This window comes from Podarcis pityusensis, assembly GCF_964106645.2.
Source record: "Podarcis pityusensis genome assembly, chromosome: 3".
In the NCBI taxonomy this organism is placed as follows: Eukaryota; Metazoa; Chordata; class Lepidosauria; order Squamata; family Lacertidae; genus Podarcis; species Podarcis pityusensis.
Genome location: NC_138026.1, coordinates 29,959,654 through 29,976,382, shown reverse-complemented (window position 1 = coordinate 29,976,382; position 16,729 = coordinate 29,959,654). Strand labels below are relative to the sequence as shown.

Here is a 16,729-nt window from a genome sequence, read left to right as displayed (position 1 = left end):
TGAGTTCAGTTGACTCTTAGCTTTGCAATTTTTAATGACTGATTCCACCACCAGAATTACCCCTCCTTATCCAATGTTCCCATAGACTGTGTGCTTTAAAAATAAACTAAGACACAAACATTTAATTCATATATATTTTCATCTTTTCCTAAAGATCAGGAGAGTAGACTTGCAAATTTGTTGTATTTCACGGGTGCTTATCATTCAACATATGAGCCACTTTATTTAAATCCACGAAGGTTGCAGTCCTAAGGCTCAAAGGGCTGTTGACAGTGCTTTGCTCATTGCCCTGCTGGACTGCCCTAGAGGAGCACCAGTTTTTTCTTTCTCCAGAGGCTCCTCTTCCCCACATTTCTTTTGCACACAATTTCCTTCCTATTCAAACTAATAAACAGGATTGAATCACCTCAGCTCCTGGTCTGGTGTGATTTCCTCCCTGGTTTGTGGGAACTAAGAAGGTGTTGGAGCCTTCAGATCCATCTGACTTCTGGTCCTCCTCTGACACAAACACACCCCTTTTAGACCCTACCAGTATCAGAGCTCTGTGGTAGTTGCCACAGGGGTGGGAGGAACCTGACATCAGATCTACCTCTCTAAGGTCAGAGCTCTCTTTCTGGTCTCAGAGCATTCCTGGAGATGTGCACCCAGGAATTGGAGGCTCACAGAGACTTTGGACAACTCTTTCTAAGTATTGTTTTCATCATGTGCATTCTGTACTTCAGTGCTGGAATTTTGCTCAGGAGAAAACAAATAGCACTCTTCTAAAAAGAATACAGAAAGCCATGGGTTATAGAAGATCAGAATAATATCATCAGGGGGAAAGTATTAATGAGTCATCTGTTTCCATGAATTACCCAAGCGTTCGCTGAAAGTGGAACACTTTCAACAACAAAAATCCACATAAGGCAGGCTTCAGAAATAAATGAGGGTTATGCAAGACTGGCAGGAAATAAGCTGATGAATCCTCTAAAACAATATTGCAACATATTTTGGCTCTCACTTATTGGTTGATGTAGGATTCTCTCCTGAGTGAGCAACTGCTGAACCCCAGGCAGCTCCACACCATGGCTGACTTTTTAAAAGGTGTGTGTGTGCTGGGGTGTCTTATGAACATATTTGTCAGGAAGGAGAGCTGTTGGCTAAAGGTTAGCAGTGAAAACACACACACACACACACACACACACACACACACACACACACACAACACTATTCCCCTGTTGCTTCAAACCAAACATACTTGCAACTGGGATGTGAATTCTGCAAGCCTGATCTGAATCTGAATCCCCACCACCACCTCTCTCTCTTCTGAGCATTTAAATTTCACTCTAAAATAAAGAGTTACTTGTCATGCAAGAAACAGAAGTCCAAGGGAACTAGTTAAAGTGCAATGAAATGTGTAGAAAAACTCCTAATGCATTTTGAATTAGATCCTCCCTCCCATTCCCAGTGTGGCTTCATCCAAACCCTTCAACATTTCTTTGAGGAAAATAGAGATTTACCCTCCAGCATTCCTCTGATGAAAGTAGGAATGCCCAATGCTATTTTTCTTGATAAAGAGGTGCCAGAACTCACCATGAACACCTCCCTTGTTCTCCTATAATGGCAATGGTGCCCACCTGAGAGGTACCGAAGGTGAGTTCCGGTGACTTCTGGCTGGGGGAAAAAAGCCCTGGGGTTGTCCTATTCCATACCCTCCAACATTTCTCCAATGAAAATAGGGACATCCTAAGGAAAAGCAGGACATTCCAGGATCAAATTAGAAACCAGGACCGGTTCCGTAAATCCAGGACTGTCCCTGGAAAATAGGGACACTTAGAGAGTCTGGCTTCATTACTTGCATATAGAATAAATCATTCCCAAAATAGCATGTTACAAAATAGCACACAAGCTTTTCAGTTCTCCAGAACTCTTCATCAGGCTAGATAGGTTGGAGGAGGGGGAAAGTTGACTGATGCTGCAGCCATAGAGTCTACATTTAGTCACAGTCTTGCAATGGAATGTGGCACGAGGTAGCAAACATTCAACTTATTTATTACATATTATTTAAATTTACAGACTACCCTGTGCCATAAAGCAATAGATTAAAACTTAATTAAAACATCAGGATAAACCAAGAAAATAATTGCACTCCACAGCAGGTTTCCTTTGTATAAACAGTACATCTTAAAGCTGAGTTGGCCTATTAAATTGAAAAAGAAATCCATGCTAGGGCTTTGGGTGAGGCCAACTCAAACGTTACAAAATAGTGTGTGAGCTTTTGAGTTCTACAGAACTCTTCTTCAGGAGAATAGAGGAAAATAGTTGACTGGTGCTGAAGCCATGGAGCTGGTCACATTTCTTGAGAGGAAACGTGTGCCTATGAGGTCGAAAAATGAAACAAAGGAAATGGAAAGATTTACGGGAACTTGTGTCCATTTGATGATATTACAGTGGACGATGGGTTTGGGGCAAATTGTAGCTGAATCTTATTAGTAACAGTCCCACCAACCAAGCTTCCATTGGAATTTGCTAAATCAATCATTCCATTATGTCTGATGTTGTTTTTTGAGTTCCAGGAAGAACATTGCAAATCATTTGAATACCCCCCCAGTGCTGCCCAGTTATATTGGTTGCTCATATTCACTATTAATCATACTGTTCTGCACAGCTGGAGCCAGAGTTTATGATCTGCTGAACTGCAAATCCACCTAATTACTAGCTTCTGAGGGGGGAGGGGGGTAGCACAAACCTTTCACTATATTGTAGAAGGGCACTAAGAATGGGTAAGGGTTGAGGGCCTGATTGCAGTTAATGGTGCAGCGTCTGAAGTTTGCAATTTCCTCTGTGAGAGTTTATTCAGGCAGCCATCCTGAAGTCATGGCAGACATGGGGGGGGGGGTGGCCAATCCTAATCCTACTCTGAGTGGACCCACTGAAATTCATACACTTGACTAATTTAGATCCATCAACTTCAGTGGGTCTATTCTGAGTAGGCTGACATCAGAGACGATCAGTGCTATTTTTCTAGAAAAAGAGGTGCCAGAACTCACCATGAACGACTCCCTTGTTCTCTTGGAATAGCAATGGCGCCCACCTGAGAGGTGCTGGAACTGAGGTCCAACCTGAAGCACCACTTTAGCTAATGGGGCCTCCCGCTGCCACTGCGCTGCCGGAGCACAATTTCTGTTCTTATCCTGAAGCAAAGTTCTTAACCTGAGGTACTATTTCTGGGTTAGCAAAGTCTGTAACCTGAAGCGTATGTAACCTGAAGCGTATGTAACCCGAGGTACCACTGTATACCACAAAGTGAGGATTTTGCATTTGTATGAGTGCTTTCTTTGACATTGGCATCAATTGGAACACAGACACAGACACAGACACAGACACAGACACAGACACAGACACAGATACAGATACAGATACAGATACAGATACAGATACAGATACAGATACAGATACAGATACAGATACAGATATATCACCCCCACCATTGCAATTTTCAGTGTCCGGAATGGGGAAGGAATTAATCTCCCCTCCCTATGTGCTGTGATCCTGATAAAAATTGTTCCCCTCCACAGCTGTAAATAAATAAATGCCCTCGCTCCTGTATACCTGAAGGAGCGTCTCCACCCCCATCGTTCTGCCCAGACACTGAGATCCAGCACCGAGGGCCTTCTGGTGGTTCCATCACTGCGAGAAGTGAAGTTACAGGGAACCAGACAGAGGGCCTTCTCAATAGTGGCGCCCGCCCTGTGGAACGCCCTCCCTTCAGATGTGAAGGAAATAAGCAGCTATCTTGTCTTTAAAATACATCTGAAGGCAGCCCTGTTTAGGGAAGTTTTTAATATTTAATGCTGTGTTGTTTTTAACACTTGATTGGAAACCGCCCAGAGTGGCTGGGGAAACTCAGCCAGATGGGCGGGGTATAAATAAATTGTTGTTGTTGTTGTTGTTGTTGTTAAAAACAGAGCCATGGAGAAACAGAGCAAAAAAAAAAAAAATGCAGTTGGCCCTTGCAGTGCCAGTTCAGTAGAAACTAGGTACAGGATTGCAGCCTCAGAGACATGCTGAGAGCAGGAACTGCCAAGACTTTTAGTTCATTTTCCAGGTTGTGAACACATCCTTTCTGCACGGCACTGAAATGGTTGGTGACTACCTGGGCCGGCTCTGCCGTTTGGCAGAGTGAGGCGGCCTCCTCATTAGGCAGGTGTTGTGAGGCAGGAGTGGTGGTGGGGCAGGGCATCCCCCTGACTTATCATACCTGCTTCCCTCAGGTATGGTGGGGAAGCCTTGCACACAGAAGGTCCGGGGGGTGTTTAGTTAGCCTTATTAAATATCTTCCAAGATGACAATGCACACATACATGACAAGGAACTCATAAGTCACTTTCAGCAGCAAGAAACATCATAACTAGACACTGGAAGGACCTGTCAGGAGTGAACATAGACCACAAGTACCAAAACATATGGAAAACCGCCCTACTAGAAAAGTTAACCAAGAAACCTTGGTTTAATCTAGGTAGAGCTGGCGGGAATGTCTCCAGTCTGGAGAGCCACTGTCCATCCATGTAGACAATCAAAGCACTGTAGACTTAGAAGGGACCACAAAGGTCATTCAGTCCAATCCCCTGCAATGCAGGAATCTTTTGCCCAACATGGGGCTTGAACCCACAACCCTAAGATTAAGCATCTCATGCTCTGCCAGCAGAGCTATCCCATGTATATGGAGTAATGGCATGAGTCTATATAAGGCAGCTTCCTATCTTGCTATGCAGGCATTGTCCCATCACCAGTCCTGAAGGAAAACTCCACCAACAGTTTGGTCAGCTTTTGCACATAAAATGGAGGTACGCCATCTTCTCCTTCACCTCAGGCAACAACATGTCTTCTGCCTGGTCGTTATGCAATTATTGTTCTTTTTTAAAAAATGATTTTTGTCGTAGTTTCAATATATTAGTTGTCTGCTCAGAATGGTTCAGAGAAGGCTGACTCATATAGGTGTGTTTTAGCCACTAAATGGTTCATCCCACAATGAGATATGAGTGATTTGCTGAATGAGTGAAGTGGTTTCATTGAGGAGCCTTTTAAATACTGCCTCAGTCACATGAAAGCAGCTTTTCCATTAGAGGCCTCTTTTAAAATGATCCAGTCATTTGGGTGGGAAGAAGCTCGCAAGTTTGGTTCCCCCATTTTCTCATCTTTCCAATCTCAGATGCAGCTCTCCATATCTCCACAGCAATCTGGAACTTTTTAAAAAATAATAATAATAATCAACTTCAGCATTTTATTGGTAATCTCGCCTAATAAACACATTTTTGCATGCAGCTTTGATTAATTGCACACTTTTGCAATCATTTCCCCCTAAGACAATGCATTTTCTCATGTTTTCCCACTAATGTGTTAATTTTTATGCACATTACCCCCTAATATGCACATTTTTGCAAACATTCTTTAGTTGAAGAACTTCATTGCAAAATTCAGATTAGTGTGACTTTCAAAGGATGGTTGTGTTTTGTTTCTCATGTTGTTTTAGAAAGTTGGGGCTGTTTTTTGGAGGGAGGGTTAGAGGAAAACTGTATTTGATTGCTTGTATTTGATTATATGTTGTTCTCATATTCAACAAATAAAATATTCAGAAAAAGAAAGAGAAAGAAAGTGTGTGTTTGATCAACTCACCTTTAAATGTGAACCAAATCAAATTTCTCACTCATACCTATTGGGAAGCAATTGCACAAATAACCATGAACTCACAGCACTACCAGGAATGGCCGAATGCATAAAAAAGAACACATGCAATTGACCCCATCCTGAATCATTTAATCAGCAGCTCCTTCCCACTTAAGTTTGAAATGAAACATTATACAAGTTCTGTCTTTGACCCGTGTTGGTTGTTTTAGCACATGCAAATCATACTCAGTGCTGTAGTCATAAAAAGGTAAGGTTGCATGTGTGAATCAGTCCCCTGAAATGTTGTTTTTTTAACCCACTGAAATGTAGGAAAGGACTAGACTAATGAGAAAAGAAGAGTATTTTAATTCCTAGCTTCCTTCAAGTTTCAAGCTCTGTGATAATTCCTAGCTATTAAAGCTGTTACAAAAGCTGGGTGCCTCCTCCAAGTGGCGGCAAGAGCTCATGGGGTTCCAGGGTCTGTGGTCCTTTAGAGAACTGAGACACAGCGGAGACTGTCGTAGCTTTAAGAAATATGGTTTATACACCTATTTACACCCTCAGTCTGTATGGAGGGCATGCAGATCTTACAGCATGGTCATTTAAAGAGGGGCTTGTCCCCCACAGCAGTGCAGCCATGGAGTCCGAGGCATCTCTCCCACTCAGTTCTGCAGCCAGCCTGCCCAGAGATGGATCTCTACCACCTTCTTCTTCCCAGAATCCCTTGTTACCACACTTCCTTTTCCTGTTACCTCAAACACACAGTTACCCTGGCAACCTTCCAAACCCCTCTGTTCACGCCTCAGGGCAGCAGGGAAGGACAGTTCTCTTGCATGGCTGATGGCCCTCAATAACCCTGTATTGTTTCTTAATGGTTCTGGCTTGGCAAAGTCATTTTGCATAGGCTAGGCCAGGGATTCCTATGCAGCTTGTATTCTCCCTTCACATCCCAAATAATCAAAAACCTACCATTTTTTAATTTTGGATTATGGGGTGGTCCCCCTCCCAAATCTGTAACAATATTCAGTCGGGATTCTTCTGAACTCCAAGAAGCTCAGTGTGCCAATCCTACATTTTCAGGCTATTAAATATCAAACCTGTCCTTTATTAAAACTATTGGAGAGTTGATATAATATCCCAGATGCAATCTATGCTAAGTACGCACCATGGATCTGTTCTTTGATCAAAATCACTAAATGCATGTTTTAACACATCTGACAAACCAGACACCTGAGTAACTCTCACCTCTCAGACATGTTGAGTCACGGGCCTCCAAGTGATCAAAGCAATAGGCATCCACGCAGTGAAGTCATTTATTTAGGTAGATGGCAATCTGTACAGTGTACAACGTGGTTTTCCTTCTTGCTAAGTACGGTTTCGGTGATGCCCAAACCTTCCACCTCTATCATTTCATTTGATTTATCTGTTGTGGAAGTCTGGAGAATCTGTCAGGAAGCCCCAGGGCAACATTGCAGAGTTGGCGACACGTCATAGGGCAGGGATGCACAGGCATTGTGGGATTTCCTTTGCTTTTTTTAGGCCCCACCAACCAGACCCAGGTACAAAAGACATAGACTTGGGTGTTAAATAATTCCGGACCCCGGAATTTGTTTTCAGTACCACAACTGATTTGGGTCCAAAGTACTGAAACCCAAACACTCACTGCCAGTCCTCCAACACGCCCTCCCCCCAAATGCTATTTTTCTATAAAAAGAGGTGCCAGAACTCAACATGAACGCCTCCCTTGTACTCTTATAATGGCAATGGTGCCCAACTTATAGGTGCCAAAACTGAGTTCCAGCAAGTTCCAGCTGGAAAAAAAGCCCTGCCTCCCCATTTTCTTCAGTTCAGCAATATAATTTAGTCAGGGGAGAAGGTGGTTCACTCTGTTGCTGTCATTGTTAAAGTCTCAGCGTGGTTTAACTGTCAATCCCTCTTCACAGGGAACTCTGGGAATTGCGGTTCTGTGAAGGGTAGAGGGGTCTCCCAGCCACTCTCAGCATCCTTTATAAACTACATTTCCCAGGGTTCTTTGGGGGAAGCCATGACAAGTGGTATGATGCAGCTTTAAAAGCTACTCTGAGCCATTTTTTGTTGGCTACAACCCATTACAGTGGTACCTCGGGTTACAGACACTTCAGGTTACAGACTCCGCTAACCCAGAAATAGTACCTCGGGTTAAGAACTTTGCTTCAGGATGAGAACAGAAATCTCACGGCGGTGGCACGGCGGCAGCGGGAGGCCCCATTAGCTAAAGTGGTGCTTCAGGTTAAGAACAGTTTCAGGTTAAGAACGGACCCCCAGAACGAATTAAGTTCTTAACCCAAGGTACCATTGTATTCTGGATCTCCAGATACGTCTGGTCATGTTCCCTATCTGAAATGCTGGAGAGTCAATGTCAGTCTCTTTGGACAATTCTGAGCTATATGGACTTATGACCTGACTCTCTATAAGGGAACTTCCAATGTTCCTGGTGTAAGTCCCATAGAGCTGAGCGAAGCTTACTCTGAAGTAAGGGTATAGGATTGCAGACTTAACTCCTAGAGATGCCTGGGCTGAAACCTAAAAGAACCTCAACTTTCGCAACTCATGAATCCTTTCTGTCATGTAACATTAAGCTTTTCCCATGTTGCTTTACATAGTGATGATGTGAGACATGTTCTAGCAAGAGGACATACAGTGGTACCTTGGGTTAAGAACTTAATTCGTTCTGGAGGTCCATTCTTAACCTGAAACTGTTCTTAACCCGAGGTAGCACTTTAGCTAATGGGGCCTCCTGCTGCTGCTGCGCTGTCGTTGTGCAATTTCTGTTCTCATCCTGAAGCAAAGTTCTTAACCCGAGGTACTATTTCTGGGTTAGTGGAGTGTGTAACCTGAAGAGTCTGTAACCTGAAGTGTCTGTAACCCAAGGTAACACTGTACTCAGTTTGTTTGTTTGCTTGTTTAATTTATATACCACCTTTCATCAAGAGATCCCAGGGTGGTTCATGGAATAAAATACAAGATAAAACACAAGTAAATAATTAAACCAAAACAGCAAAACAATACCCCACCCCACCCCTTCCACAGATACAATTTAAAACTGTAGTATATCAATCAGCCCAAGGCCTGGTAGAAGAGGAAGGTTTTCACCTAATATATCTATACTGAAGAAGCCAGGCAAACCTCCCAGGGGAGAGCATTCCACAAACTTTTAATATTTAATAGATTATTGTATTTTAATATTCTGTTGGAAGCCGCCCAGAGTGGCTGGGGAAACCCAGCCAGATGGACGGGGTATAAAAAATGAATTATTATTATTATTATTATTATTATTATTATTATTAACAGGGAGCCACTATAGAAAAGACCCGTTCTCGTGTTGCCACCCTCCCATGGAGGAGGCACATGAAGAAGTTTGTGCAGGGCATGTGGACATTTTTAAATTTTTGTTTAAGCTCCTTCCCAAATCTCTTCAAAAGAGAAAATACTGGGGTTTGGAACAACTGGCACGTATTAACCCGAAAACCACTGTACGAACTGAGGTAGTTATATTCCATGTTCTTAGGGGTTGGATCCAGGACTTTTGGAAAAAGATACACTGCTCCTTCATCATTATAAAATTTAAGAAAACCAAGTCAGCAAACTCGTGAGAGGAAGAGCGTGGTTTTCTTACTGAAACCATAACCTTTTTGTTTTCCACAGAGGTTCAGCAGTCAATGAGCTGAGCCAAAGCCCTTTGAAAGCTTCCTGTTCATTGTGAAAGAGCAAAATCATTAATTCCTCTCATTCGACAACAATCCTTTTCAGTCAATACCGTCCTTAGCGGGAGGATTCTGACCTGCGAAATATATAAGAGCATGGAGTGCGTTTTGAAGTCTCTTCTGGCCAAACGATGAAGAGGTAGTCAGCTAGAGGTGACCTTTTCAAAATGCTTTTATTCCAGGCAGTAGACCTCTTCATATGAAGCACTCACTCTCACACACAGTGCCCACCTTTATATGTCTCCATAAAAAGCGGCTGATGGCTTAGCATGGTTTATGATGCACGAGCAATGTGCTGGCGCATGCAGCCCAGTCACTCCAATTTGCTCCTCCTGTGGCACAAGTGGGAGGAACAAGCCAGGAAGCCACCAATAAACTTGGCTTTCTGTTGTGTCCAAACCCCAGGACACGGCTTGTTGCTGCCTAACAAGACAGATTTTGTAAGCAAGCCATAGTTTAAAGCTGGCTAGCGAGCCTCGCTTAATGTGATGTGTGAAAATGGCCATTCTGAGAACGCATGTCTGGGATCATGCTGCCTAGCCACACCTCGAACATCAGCATGTACAGCTGCACACACATCGTTGGTTCTACACAATCAGACACCTTGTGTGACGTAGGTTCCCAATGGTGTAGATGCTCCATCAGGTGTACAGTGGTATGTGCGTACAAGTCCCTTTCATGTGTTTTGCTGGATGTGCATGCATTGGGATCATGGCTTGAAGGATGTACCATTAGGATCCTAGCTGACTGTCATGGATCCACTTCCTGCTCACATGTTCTCTGAAGGGGTCATGTCATGCAAGAAAAAGTTCATTGAAGGAGCACTTGCTTCCTTCCATTCCTGGGTATGTGCTCCCTTCAGACTAGTCACAAAGAGAACAATATTTCTAAAGAGATTTGAAAAACTAGTGCAGGGGTCAACAAGGCTTACCGGGCATGGGCCGGATCACTCCCACGGAGCTCCTCTGTGGGCCGGGCCGGCACAGCGCGATGCCGGAAATCGTGTCTGCGCATGTCTGCGGTGCCGGAAATCACTTCGGCACAGAAGCTTCTGTGCAGGCATGATTTTCGGTGTCTGGGCATGCGCAGAAGCGATTTCCGACACCGCGGACATGCACAGATGTGATTTCCAGCATCTGGGCATGCGCAGAAGTGATTTCTGGAGCTGCGGGAGAGAGTCCCCCTGCTGCACTGCACCGGTTTAGTGCAGCACACGGGGACTCATCGAGCGGGCGGCTCAGTTCGAGGGAAGCTCATGGGCCAGTTAAGCGACCCTCATGGGCCGCTTCTGGCCCATGGGCCTTAGGTTGCCGACCTCTGAACTAATGTGATGCCATCTTTGTTTCCATTCCTTGTTTCTTTCTCACCTGTGTATGAGTTTATGGAACAAAAAGCATCCTTTATTGCACCATTTAGATTGTACCAAACTCCATGAAACAGTTTTTAAAAAACCAAAGAGAAAACTTCATTTGCACTAATATGAGAGAAAACTTTTTTTTTTAATCACTTTTTCTCCTGTGTTACAAAAGCACATACAAGCTACATGACTGAGTTTGGTTCTTGCTCCAAATATGAAACCTGCCACGTAATGAGAGGTGATTTCCATATTTTAATTTTCACACATTAGAATGTTTTGGCAAATTGCTCCCAGGGCACAAATAATAAAATGGGAAGTGTTGACATGTAAGTCAGAAAAATAATAAAATGGAAAGTGCCTACCTGTGAGTCAGAAACAGTTATACTTAAACCGCTACCAGATTCTTGGCCTAGCATCTGTAAGGCTGTTTCATACCTTGTATTTTTAGCTGAGTCATAAAAAGGTCTCAAGTTTAAATGGTAAAATCCATGCACAATGGTAAGAATTGTGAACAGCACATCAGTGTTTTACAGTCATGTTTCCCTGCAATGAATATGGAAATTGTGAAACTATGTAGGGCACTCTGTTTATTGCAAGGAAATGTAACAGTTTGAATGCATGCACATCCTTCACAGTTGGGGTCAGCAATTACACATGTGCTTTGCCACTGAAATATGAATGCATTTGGTACCCAAGTTCAACGTGCCAAGTTTAAACTTAGGACCAAGGGCAAAGTGAACTAGATCTGGCTCATGAGTTGAATGAAGCAGAGAGAGACTTGCAAAACACCAGGGAATGATCTTTAAGCAACTCACCTCTGCCTCAGCCCCAGATCAGAAAAAAAGTAGGACTGGCTTCACATGATTGTTAAGAAGATGAATAAAACCAGAATCACAGAGCAGTGCAATATAAATGATATATTGCAACATTAATTCTAACAATTTGGAAAACTGCTATAAATGCATGCGTGTCAAAGCGACCCAGTGGTACACTAAAAGTAAATTATAATTCAAAGGTTAGGATAAATAATGTAAAAGTACTATTTCATGCTGCTGTGTTGTTGTTTGTTTGTTTGTTTGTTTGTTTGTTTTTCAAAAAACTAACACACAATAGCAATAGTTTAGCCTCACAAAAAGCATCTAATCTGCTGAACTCAGGGGCGTAGGAAGGGAGGCAGGGGCAGTCCACCCAGTTGCCATCCCTGAGGGGGGGGTGACAAAATCCCCCCTGGGAGGATAATAATAATATTATAATAATTTATTATTTATACCCCGCCCATCTGGCTGAGTTTCCCCAGCCACTCTGGGCGGCTTCCAACAGAATATTAAAATACAATAGTCTATTAAACATTAAAAACTTCCCTAAACAGGGCTGCTTTCAGATGTCTTCTAAAAGCCTGGTAGTTGTTTTTCTCTTTGACATCTGGTGATTGGGTGTCCCACAGGGCAGGTGCCACTACCGAGTAGGCCCTCTGCCTGGTTTCCGGTAACTTGGCTTCTCACAGCGAGGGAACCGCCAGAAGGCCCTCGGCGCTGGACCTCAGCATCCGGGAAGAACAATGGGGGTGGAGACGCTCCTTCAGGTATACTGGACCGAGGCCATTTAGGGCTTTAAAGGTCAGCACCAACACTTTGAATTGTGCTTGGAATCGTACTGGGAGCCAATGTAGGTCTTTCAAGACCGGTGTTATATGGTCTCGGCGGCTGCTCCCAGTCACCAGTCTAGCTACCGTATTCTGGATTATTTGTAGTTTCCGGGTCACTTTCAAAGGTATTTCCGGATCACCGAACCACCCCCCTGGACGCCAATCACCGTGCCAATCGCCCCCCCTGGGTGGCTTGCCCTGCCCCCCCCCCCCGGGTGCATGGCATGTCTGCCACTCCGAGTGCTCGAGCTGCTAGCTCCTCTGCTGGCTGAACTCCCAAACATTAAGCAATGAGAATATTGTGCTTTCTTCATGGCACTTCTACAAGCAGTGAAGAGTTTCATAGTTATGTTTTTCAGGGGGGACATCAGCACTTTTCCAGCTTTCCTTTCCTTTGAAAGGAGGCTGTTGCTGGAGGTTTATTGGTGCTTTGTAATATTTGCAGGAGTTTTTGGCTGTTGTTTTACAGGTTGAGCGTAGGTGGGTGGCACAGCATAAACACGCAAACAGACAGCCAAAGTCCTTCCTGGGTCCAGAGGTTTTAGACTCTAATGAGACTCTAATGAGACTCCATCCAGACGCTAATGAGAAATTCTGGCTCAGTGGCAACCCGATATGGAATCCAGTGTCAACTCTGCACCGGGTTGGAGGTAAAATAGGCTTTATGTGGTATACTCACATTCTGCCTGCCAAGAATATGAGGTGTGCAATTTTAACTTACAACTTGGGCTTTGCTTTCTTGAAGAAATGGGTGGAGCAGCCATTCTTTATCCCATAATCCCAAGTGTGGGGCATTTTCTAGGTCCTGGGCATTTTCTAGGTTCACCTTCGCCTGTAATCTCCATTTTCGGCAGATGTGTAAACAGACTGCAATCTCTGCCTTGTTTAATCTGTAAGCAGACATCATGGCTGTTAACATCCAGTCTTACTATTTTTCCTCTTCCATCCACACTCGAACTTGTGAAACGTCATCCCTGATGAAGACTCTTAGAGATCTCAGAAGCTTGTCACATTTTTGTGACATTTTGGTTGGTTCTAATAAAGGTCTTGGACACAGGTGGCGCTGTGGGTTAAACCACAGAGCCTAGGACTTGCCGATCAGAAGGTCGGCGGTTCGAATCCCCGCGACGGAGTGAGCTCCCGTTGCTCAGTCCCAGCTCCTGCCAACCTAGCAGTTCGAAAGCACGTCAAAGTGCAAGTAGATAAATAGGAACCGCTCTGGCGGGAAGGTAAACGGTGTTTCCGTGCGCTGCTCTGGTTCGCCAGAAGCGGCTTAGTCATGCTGGCCACATGATCCGGAAGCTGTCTGCGGACAAACGCCGGCTCCCTCGGCCCATAGAGCGAGATCAGTGCCGCAACCCCAGAGTTGGTCACGACTGGACCTAATGGTCAGGGGTCCCTTTACCTTTAATAAAGGTCTTACCCAGCTGTGGACTCTGGAATTAATATTTGTGTCCAGTACAGATCATCAGGGAGTAGGGTTGGGTTTCATTAGATTAACATACAATCCATCTTGTACCTGCTAATCATATATATCTGCCTCTAATTTTCCTGGCCTTCTCTAAGGATGTGGATTTAACAACATCCCCTCACAGCTGCTGCAATGGGGGACAAGGAAAGCACAGATGAGTCAACTGCTGTTGGAATACTTGAGTTTGCTAGAACGTTTCATAGACTTCAACAAAAGGTTAAGAAAAACACTGATGTCCAGTAACTTCTTTGGTATTTGCTGTTAGTCATGGGGTTTCACTCAGCCGTTTTAGAGTTTGTGCAGAATCATTTCAAGATTTTGAAGATTATTTTGCTTCCTTGCCCAATACTTTCCCCTTTCTGCCATCTGCCTGGAAAATATGGGGTTTGGGTTTGGAAGTAGCCCATCATTTCTTTCAGTTTATTTAGTGGCACGTATTTCTATGTATAAAGTCAACTCAGCTGTGTCCTGATGTTTTTTAAATGGCCGTCATGCTGAATGGATTATTGTAAGTCATCTGCAACCTGCCATGAGCCAGCAGAGCAGAAGCAATATTGACTGAAACATACAAAAAATGAGAAACCCCAATGAAAGAACAGTGGCAAGAAAAATTGATGAGTTATGCAGAGTTGGCAAAGTTGACATATAAATTACGTGAGGACAATTGTGACTTCAAGGAAGAATGGGATCTTTTTAAAAACTATCTAAAAAAACAGCAAAATGATTTGGACTCCTTGGCAGGTTTTGAATAAGCATCCACAAATTTATTAATAGAATATATGATAAGGTAATGATATGTACCATTTTTAACATTAAGAGAATAATATGTGCAAACAAATCAGAGAGGGGAGCTGAGGGAAGTCCTTAGTGGGTGGGAGAGGGAGGGAAGGGGGGGAATAAAAAGGGGCAAAAATGTAATTGGTTATTTTGATTGAGAATTGGTTTTGTTAAAATTGCTTAATATATTTATAAAAAAAAAACTTACAAAAAATGGTTGCAGGTTTAAATAGTGTGTCATGTCGGTATACACATATATACAGAAGGTGCTTTTGTGATGGTACACAATTTCTTCACCTCTCTTTTTTTCTTCTTCTTCTTCTTTTTTTTTTTTTGTTGTTGCCCATCATGCTCTGACAGCACTTTTATGAAGATATGAGTACCAGAACCTCATCTGTTCTTATTTTTTTAAAAAAGAAGCACTGAGGTCCTTGGTCTCTGATAATGTCTCTTGCTTGCCTGTGGCAAAACTCATGCCATTGCGGTACTGAGAAGGGCAGTGATCCATGAAGGGGGAGAAGGGCACCTTAGCCTATGCTTTTTTCAGGATTCTTGAGCCCTACCAAACCTTCTCTTCTGCTTCAATTTCCAGTGCTGAGGACTAGGGCAGGTATAGATCCATTAACTTGCAGTTGAAGACACTTATTGCATCAGGCTCCTGTAAACTTTACTGCTTGCCTGTGAATGTGGCGGGTTGGGAAGTAGAATTCATTCCTTTACACCAGTATTTCCCAGACTTAGGCCTTCAGCTGTTTTCAGCCTATAATTCCCATCATTCCTGACCACAAGTCTTGCTAGCTATGGATGATGGGAGTTGTAGTCCAAAAACAGCTGGAGACCCAAGTTTGCAAAGCCTAGTGGTGATGAGAATTTCTGGAAAAATCCTGGAGGAAAATCAGCATTAGTTATGTATGATGTATGTCCTCACAGGACCTTTGAAAATAAAGAGGTGGCAACTCAGATTTCAGTACTGTGTGACGTAGGAAAGTTGAGGCCTACATAAGGCCAAGGCATTTATAAACCTGCCACTTATTTGGAAACTGGCTCCTTTAGCCAAAAGGTTTCCCTCACACCAGCACGAAGCAGGCCTCCGTGTTTAATATAATTCCCTGCAAATGAGCAACCATTAGTCAGCCACATTTTTATATAATTATTGGCAGTGCAAAGGAAACAGGCACACTTCTAACTATTTCCACCCAAACAGAACAGAAGCTGCTCACAGAGGCTCCAAAGGGAGGTGGGCTGAAGTAAGAGAAGTTTGGAAAGAGGTGGTGGTGAAATTCAATTCCTCTTGCCCAAGCCGCCTTTTTTGTTAAAAGGAAGGAATCGCAGCCTGCTTTTTCTAAGGGCTTTTTGTAAAGCACATTTATTGTAGGAGTTTAATTGGAAAGAGTTTCTGGTAATTTAAACTCTGGCTGCATTTAAAAACCAATTTCTCTCCAAGTTTACATATTAATGATTCTGCACCCCCCCCCCCCCGTTGCCGTTCTGAGGAACAATATGAAACTGCAAGACGGCCGCTGCAGAGGCAGCAGTAATTGTGCCAAAAGCCACAAGGAAACACTCTGGGAGGAATCTCATCTCATCAGATTCTCTTGGATCCAGAATGCACCTCTGAAAGCGAGACTTTATACACTTTTTTTTTTTTAATTAAAAAGTCATTACCTGAGGAATGATAGCTATTGTGTGATTACAACAACCTGTGAAGGGGGGAAAGTGATGACATTTGAGAAGTTTTTAAACTTAACTGTCAGTTGCCTAGGGATTACCCTGTACGAAGTGACTAATAAATTAAATGAATGAATATCTGTATCAACAGTTAGTGCCAAAATATTCAACACACAACTACAATGTGTCTGGCTAATTTTAACCTAATAGCCATCTCGTGAGGAAGCGTCTGTGTGTGTAATTTTAAATTGTACCTTTCATACCTTTCTGTATAATGCAGTGAATATGCTCTAAAATAAAAGGAAAGCATTTTAAAATCAGCATCTCTAAGCAAATCAAGCTTGTATGTAGCAAAGAGTTAAAATCCAACGTTTTAAATTCGGACTCTAATGCAGATTCAGTCAAATATTCCAAGTCTTTATG

At 43.2% G+C, this 16,729-nt stretch overlaps 1 long non-coding RNA gene across 2 annotated transcripts in view; it reads right to left on the bottom strand.

Annotated features, from left to right (window-relative positions):
• LOC308472852 overlaps window positions 1-16,729 on the bottom strand; it is a 360,690-nt gene that overhangs the window by 23,664 nt on the left and 320,297 nt on the right. For both annotated transcript variants that reach the window (XR_013983775.1, XR_013983776.1), the window contains exon 2: window positions 407-1,206. This is a non-coding gene — a long non-coding RNA (uncharacterized lncRNA). The remainder of the gene's footprint in view (window positions 1-406; window positions 1,207-16,729) is intronic.